Source organism: Rhinolophus ferrumequinum, chromosome 6 (assembly GCF_004115265.2).
Source record: "Rhinolophus ferrumequinum isolate MPI-CBG mRhiFer1 chromosome 6, mRhiFer1_v1.p, whole genome shotgun sequence".
Taxonomy (NCBI): domain Eukaryota; kingdom Metazoa; phylum Chordata; class Mammalia; order Chiroptera; family Rhinolophidae; genus Rhinolophus; species Rhinolophus ferrumequinum.
The window spans coordinates 74,577,148-74,585,039 of record NC_046289.1 but is presented as its reverse complement, the minus strand read 5'-3'; positions in this window follow the sequence as shown (position 1 = coordinate 74,585,039).

Sequence of the window (7,892 nt, the reverse complement as noted above, 5' to 3'; positions counted from 1 at the left end):
CCAGTTGAAGGCCTTAAGAACAAAGACTGATGTTTCCTGAAGTAGAAGAAATCCTCAAGACTGTAACATAGAAACCCTGCCTGAGTTTCCAGCCTGCTGCCCTGTAAAATTCGGATTCAAGACTGCACCATCACGTTTGCCTGAATTTCCAGCCTACCTGCCTCTCTAGCTATACATCTGTATCTATACCTACCTATTTTGTTGTTGGTGTTGTAATTTGAAATGACCACTACCTTGAAGAATCAGCGAGAAGACGAAAAGAACTAACTGTAGAACAGATCATCTCAGAGGGAGGAGGGGAGCTGCTACTGTCAGCGTCCTGTCCGTATTCCATTGCTGCTCCCTGAAGAGGGCCTCTCACTGCAGAGGGCCTCTCACTGCAGTCGGCCACAACTCTCTCCCAAACAGCCCTCTCTGGTTGCAGGAGCACACTCAGCCAGGGCACACGGCAAACCAGAAATGCCCCCTTCAGCAGCCTCAATCCGTGACGGACAGGAACTGGTTGGTAACACTGTTCTGGTGGGACAACCCTGAGGCACATCTATCATCGTCTCCCAATCGTCCCAGGTGAGATGAAGCTCCATTGCCCACGGTGACAATCTGCTCGTTAACACACGCTGTATTCTCCTTCCTTCCTCCCTTGTTTCACTTCTCCACTCCTCTCCATTCCTTCCAGGAATCACATCACAAACAACTTGCACTCAAATCTTTGTATCAGGATCTGTTCCTGCGGGAACCCAATCTAAAATACTCCCAGGCCTCAGGATTTATTTAAAACTACTGTAATTAGCACAGTGTGATGTTGATGCAAAGGTAATCAATTAGAGCAATGAAACAGAATAGAGTCCAGAAACAGACACATTCATCCACGGACGCTTGGTTTATGGCAAAGCAGGACGTGCGGAGCAGTGGGAAAGGACAGTCATTACCGTACTTGTTGCTGGGCCAAGTGAACATCCGTGGGGAAAGATGAAATTTGACCCCCATCTCACAAACACACAAAAATCAATTCCAGGTGGTCCTCATGTGAAAGGTAAAACTACAAAACTTCTACACAATATGACAGGAGAATATCTTTATTACCTTGGGGTTTAGAAAGATTTCTCCCAAACACACAAAAATCACTAACCTTAAAGGAAGTTTCTCAACCCTGCGCTATAGACATTTTGAACTGGATAAACTGCTGTTGTCCTGGGCACTGTAGGATATTTAACAGCATCCATGGCCTCTACCCACTAGATGCTAGTAGCATCACCACCACCCCAGTTATGATGACCAAAAATGTCTCCAAAAATTGTCCCCTGGGGGTACAATTGCCAGAATTAGGGGAAAAACAGAATTTGAATCTCAGATAAATAATAACAAAAATAGTCTAAGTATGTCCCAAATATGACCTGGGAAGTACTTATATTAAATTTCTTTTCTTTGTTTATCTGGTATTCACACTTAACTTGGTGTCACGTATTTTATCTTATAACCATACCTGGGCAGCAAAATCACTCCAGTTGAGAACTACTGTGTAAAAGGAAAAATGATTTGATAAATCATTTTTGACAAGAAGGACTTCTAGTCATCAAAAGACCTCTTTAAGAGAGTGAAACGTCAAGCCACAGAGTGGGGCAAGATCCTTTTATTACATATACCAACAAAGAGTTTACATGCAGAATTTATAAATAATGCCTAGCAATCAGAAAGAAAAAAATCATACAACCCAATAAAAACACAGACAAGAGACTTCAACAGGAAAAGCCACAAAATAAAGTCACAAATGGCTAATAAACACATGAAAGCTACCAAATCTCAATAGTAATAAGGAAAATACAAATTAAAACCACAATACCATACCACTATACATTCACCAGAATGGCTAAAAAAAGACAAGACTGATAATACTAAGTATTGGGCAGGAGAGGGACAGGAACTCTCACACAAGGCAGGAGGGAGTGCTAAATCGACTCACCCACTCTGAGAAACTGAAAATGCCCATATCCTCTGACCTATCAATTTCACTCCTAGGAATATGCCCAAAAGAACGAGCGGCCTCGTGAAGCATGAACAAGAATGCTCATAACACAACCTGGTATTTGGAAACACCACGGAAGTCCATCAAGAATGAATAAATACATTTGTGGTATGGTGACACTATGTGGCCCACTAACCTCAATAAAAATTAACCACTGTTACATACACCAACACAGATGAACCTCACAAGCATGATGTTGAAAGGAGAAAAAAAGCCAGAAACAGAAGAAGACCTATTGTATTAGTGCAGAAACAGACAAAACTAATCTATGGTGTGAAAAGGCAAGAGAGCAGCTACCTTCGGTAAGGACGAGAAGGCAGCATGGTTGGGGAATGGGGGCTTCTGAAAAGCTGGTGCTGTTCTGTCCCTGACTGCTTACATGAATCTGTTCCCTCTGTGATAACTCACTGAGTTACTCTAGTGTTCCACTGCAATTAAAAGTTTGGGGTTCTTTATTAAGTTGGGTTTTAGCCCACCTAAGTTTTTTGGTTATCTCTATCTATAGAGATAACAGTTAACATCTATCTATATCTTGCTGTTCAGTAACTTCTCTTTTTTTCCCTCACCCAGCCAATTTTACTATATTTTTTAAATGGCATATTTTCACCCCTAGCAGCCTCTCTGATTATGCTGGTTGCTCACTAAGGAAGACTTTTTTTAAGTGCCTGGAAACCTTAACCCAGAAATTTTATTTCTTAATTCACAGGGTTCGTATGATTGTTGCCTTTTAATATTCTATTTTTCAATTTTTCATTACCTAATTTTCCTATCTCAGTTACCTCCCGTTTTCCTCAAGGATGATGGATTTAATTGGATGTAAACGCTATTACCAAAGAAACTACAGCTAACACCTGGCCTGGTTTGTGCTGCAGTCTATTTCCACATCCCAAAATCTTAAGTAAAGAATCACCTCTATTTTCCACTCTAATAAGGCATTTTCCACCCTTTGTTACCTCAAGTAGTACAGTTTGTATTAAATAAACAGCCTCTCTAACCTCACTTTTTACTCTTTGGAGTGGTCAGGTGATCCGCAACAGAGAGTGCTCCACGTTTTAACATGCACGTTTCACTCTCTCATCCATTCAACCTTGAGTAATAAAAGTATACTTTGCTTCTCACCACCTCACTCACTCACTCAAGAATTCCCAAAAGAATGTCAAATAGTTCTAGCAGGCCAACGAATAAGTTTCACTTACCTGAAGATGAGCTGTTTTCTAAAGCAACTTCTGAGAGTATATGGTGGCAGAAAAATCATTGAACATTTTATTCTATGTGAAAGGGATTCTGCAAATCACATGAGAATGTGATTTCCTCCCATCAGCACTATGTAAATTCGTACTTTAAGATTACTTACGTCTTCCTCACACACAGGGCCACTTCACTCTCACCTGCCTCACCACATCCTTCTTTTACTGTGGAATTATGTCCCACTGATCACCTACCTTCCCATTACGCCCCTGCTCAGGACATAAGCCCTCATAAGCTGCTCACGTGCTACTAAGGGTTTCAAATCCCGTTTAATAATTCATGACCCGGCAATGGACTAGAACCCTTTCTCTCACCTGGCTTGGCTTTTCCTGCCCAGATCTATTTGCTACACTGTTGGCCAGGGGAACACAAACCCAGGAAAAGCCTCCCGGTGGCCATTTTTACAGCCCAGTGCCAGAGGCAACAGCAACAGTCTGCAGCCCACAGCCCTCCCACTGAGTGGGCAGGAAATGGCATTTCTGGGCTAGTGGGGCCCCTGGTGGTGCAAGAACAGCTGCTGGTGCTGAACATTCCCCTTCAGCCTGACCAGACTGTCTCTCTCCCTCTGTCTCTCTCTCTGTCTCTCTCTCTTTCTCTCTCTCACACACACACACACACACATACACACACACGTGCCAGCAGTGATACAGCACATAGGAGCGCAATCCTTAGCTCATTTCTCACTAACTGCTCTGGAAACTAAAAGCAGAGAGATCTCAGGAGCACGTGGTCTTCACAGAAGGTCCAGACCGAGAGCAGAAAAAAATGGATTTGATGCCAAAGGTGAGAAAGTATCAACTCCTGAGTAAGGCCCTACTGGAAATAGATGTCTGGATAGGGGTCTCACTGGACAGGGTGGCATCTAGCAGTCTTCAGGGGAGGGGTGGGAGGAGGAGAGGAGGACTAGCGAGGCGGTGTGGGCCCAGGACAAGAGCTGGCATCTCCACAGAGGGCAAGGCTTGGGTAACACTGCTTTTATTACTACAAACCCCAGGGGGAGAGGAGACCATCTTAAAAAGGAGTGTCAGGAGCTGTTCTAGGATCCTTTATCTGTTGTGTTTCCATATTAGGATTTTGGTTGGTTCATTGGTTGGTTGATTCTATCATATTTTAATCAGAAACCATGTGAAATCATGTGAATAGCATTTAGCAAGCAACATTCCAGAGCCTGAGAGAAGTTACAACCATCTGCCCAAACAAAATGAAGCACGGGCCATTCACACAGTTAGAGGTGGCACACGGCAAGGGCAGAGGCTCCTGTCACCAGCAAACCCCCCACCCTGCCTCAATCCCCCTGAGGGGAGCAGCCAGGATCCCTCCCAGAGCCCTGGCTTCCTGTCCTGCCCAGCCGTGAAGGCCTGACCACCCAGAGGGACTGTGCTCAGCACCTTTGCTGTTTCAGGAAGCGTCTGTGAGGAAAACATTTCAGTGAATGAAGTCCCTGTAATTGCTGCAGACTTAGGAGAGACCCCTGACTTCCTGAAGGGCAAATCAGTTACACTTGTCCCTACATCAGATGTGCAGATATAAAGTTCTCGTATCTTATTGTCTGGCTCCGATTTGAATGTTGTAACTGCCAAAGTGTCAGATGGACTGCGAGAGCTGCAAAGAGTTTAACTAGTTCAGTTGTTGAAGGAGAGGCTGAGGAGGGAGAAGTTGACCCACCCACCCCAGAACCCAAAAGAAAAAGACTTCAAGGCATTTGAGGGGAAGCTGAGGACACTCCAGCAGAGCCTGCTCCCCACCAGCCTCCCTGGAGAGAAGGGAGTGGTTGCTGGGAGCGGGGCCTGCCCCGTGTACATCCCCTCTCACAAGGGGCACGAAGCTCGAAGCTTGCTCAGGCATTCCCACCTCACTTCCATGACATTGATCTGTGACATTCCACCTCCTGAATCTGTGATCTAAAGTCATCTAATGGTGCAGAATCTCTTCTCCCTTTCTCCCATCCCCCAAATTCACTGGAAGAAAAGGCAGAGCCAGGAAAGAAAGAAGGGATTGTCAATATCTAGGGTGTGGCTGAAGAGGGGAGGAGTCCCTTGACACCTCAGAGACTCAGCTGAGGTTCCACACAGGAGAATGGTGAGTGGGGACCCCTCTCCACTGCTTCTCCAGCAGTAGACACACGTCCCAAGTATGGAGAACACTGCACACCTGGCCACATTGGTTGGTTCAGAGATGGACACAAGACAAATCAGTCTAATGAGAGTCAAATGCTGAGATTTTTGCTGGGATTACAAATCAAGAATCCATCCTAGCCATAAGCGGGGAGGGGTAGACAGGGAATCCTCCTGAAAATGAAGACAAACTACATAAAAGACGAGCTGAGAACTAGAAAGATATGGATTCCTAACGACATTATTTGAGCACCTGAATCTAGCCATGCAGAAAATCAGTCAGTTTTGAAATATTACGCAAAGTATCTTCTCCTCTCAGTACTTCCTTTTCTCTCCTTTAGAACAGATAAGACAAGCCTTAGCTTTGAATCTCCAAATAACGTTTTTATTCCGTATCTAAATAATAGCTGGAAAAGTAGGAGATTCACCTGCAAGATCAAGGTTTTGTGGATAGAAGAAAATATTAGTGTTCCAACAAGCTGGATCTCTGAAGACTGAGCATAGAATTGTTCTATAATGGGAGAGTAAAAAAAAAAAGCAGGATATGACATCAGAGCAGCCGCCCATGACACAGCTTTTCCTGGGCTTGGGGGAGGAGCTAGAAGAGATCAGGAGAGAACAAAATTAGATTATAAATACTGCCTTTGTTCTCTGAGAAGGAACCCAGCTAGAGAGGTAGGGATTGATGCTCAACCCAGAGAAGCAGGAGTATGTGAAAACAGGATTGTGCCACAATTCCCAGTAGTAGCCAAGAGACTGAAAGTTTCTCAGAGAAGCCATAATTGCCCCCCAGAGCTTGTGGTGCTTTTAAAATATGTCCAGAAATTCTTTGATACTCCTCCCTTCAAAAGTTAGAGCCAAATTCCCCTCCCCTTGGACTTAATGAGTCACTTCTAACAATTATAGTAAAAGTGACTCGAAGTAACTTCTGAGACTAGGTTGGTCATCAAGGGCCTTGAGGCTTCATCCTCATTCTCCCTTTCTTAGATCACTTGCTCCGCTCCGGGGAAGCCAGCAGCCATAGTCTAAGAACACTCAAGCAGCCCTATGAAGAGTTCCAAGTGGCAAGAAACGATGTCCCCTGCCAACAGCCATGTGAGTGAGCCATCTAGGAAATGGATCCTCCAAGTCATTAGATAATTGCAGCCCTAACTGCTGTCTTAACCATGAGAGACCATGAGCCATAACCACCTAGCTAAGCTGCTCCGATTCCTAACCCACAGAAATCGTATAAGAAATATTGTTGTTTCAGTCCACTGAGTTTTGAGATCATTTGTTTACAGCAACATACAATTAACTGTGCTGGATTGCAGCAAGGTGCCTGGGCAGTAAGGACTGTGGCAGATAACCAAGAGATGAGAATGAGGGGAGACTAACCAAGGCCCACACATTCCATGCTGTTGGCCACAAGACAATCCAAGTGTTCTTGGTGCCTCAGGAAACACTGAGATCCAGGCAAAGACCATGGGTATCAAAAGCAGAAGGGATGATACCCAAAAGCAAGGGTATCAGTATCAAAAACACTATGCTCAGAGGCCTGGCCTAACCAGCTGTGCCTTGGACGAAAGCAGGCAACACCCAAAGGCCAAATGAGATGAGATTCTCCTGAGCAGGCATTGAGGACTAGATAACAGGGCCTGGACCAAGGCGGCTCCTACGCGCAAGTATCTAGCTGGGAGAAGGAAAAGAGAAGAGGGACACAGCACTCTGAAAGACTAAGAATTTACTCAGAGAAACTGAGTTAACTGAGAAATTTGAAACTAGAAATGACGAAGTTACTTACCCATAAGTTTTATGTTTATTCTATTGCCAAGGAGAAATGTTCATGAGTAACTTGTGTTCAATTATAAAAAGTAAAGTTATATTTCTGCACATCTGAGATCTGGCTATAAATTTTAAATCCACTACATGTCTATTTATTATGAAGTCTTTCAGACATACAAAAAATACAAAGAAAAACAAAATGGATGCTTATGTACCCACCACCCAGCTTAAGAAATAAGAAGTCCAAGTCTCCTGTATACACCTCCCTGGCCACACTCCCACTTTACCCCCCACAGGGAAATGCTATACTGAGTTTTCTCATTTTCACTCCTATGCATTCTTCAACTATAAATCTATTTTTCTCCTCAATAAAAAAGTATGATTTTGCCTATTTTTTTTTAATTAAACTTTATTGGGGTGACAATTATTAGTAAAGTTACATAGATTTCAGGTGTACAGTTCTGTATTACATCACCCATATATCACATTGTGTGTTCACCACCAGAGTCAGTTCTTTCCATCACCATATATTGGAGATTTGGCCTATTTTTAATCTTTAAATACATAGTATCATATTGTAAATACTTTTCTACAACTTCCTTTTTGTTTAATATTATAGTTGTGAGATTCATCCAGATTGAAATTTGTAATTCTAATACATCTAGTTAATTCAATTTCTTGGTTTACATATATTATGGTTACTGATTATTCCTATCGTCTTTTGAGCTTTCTAATTGTGTCAA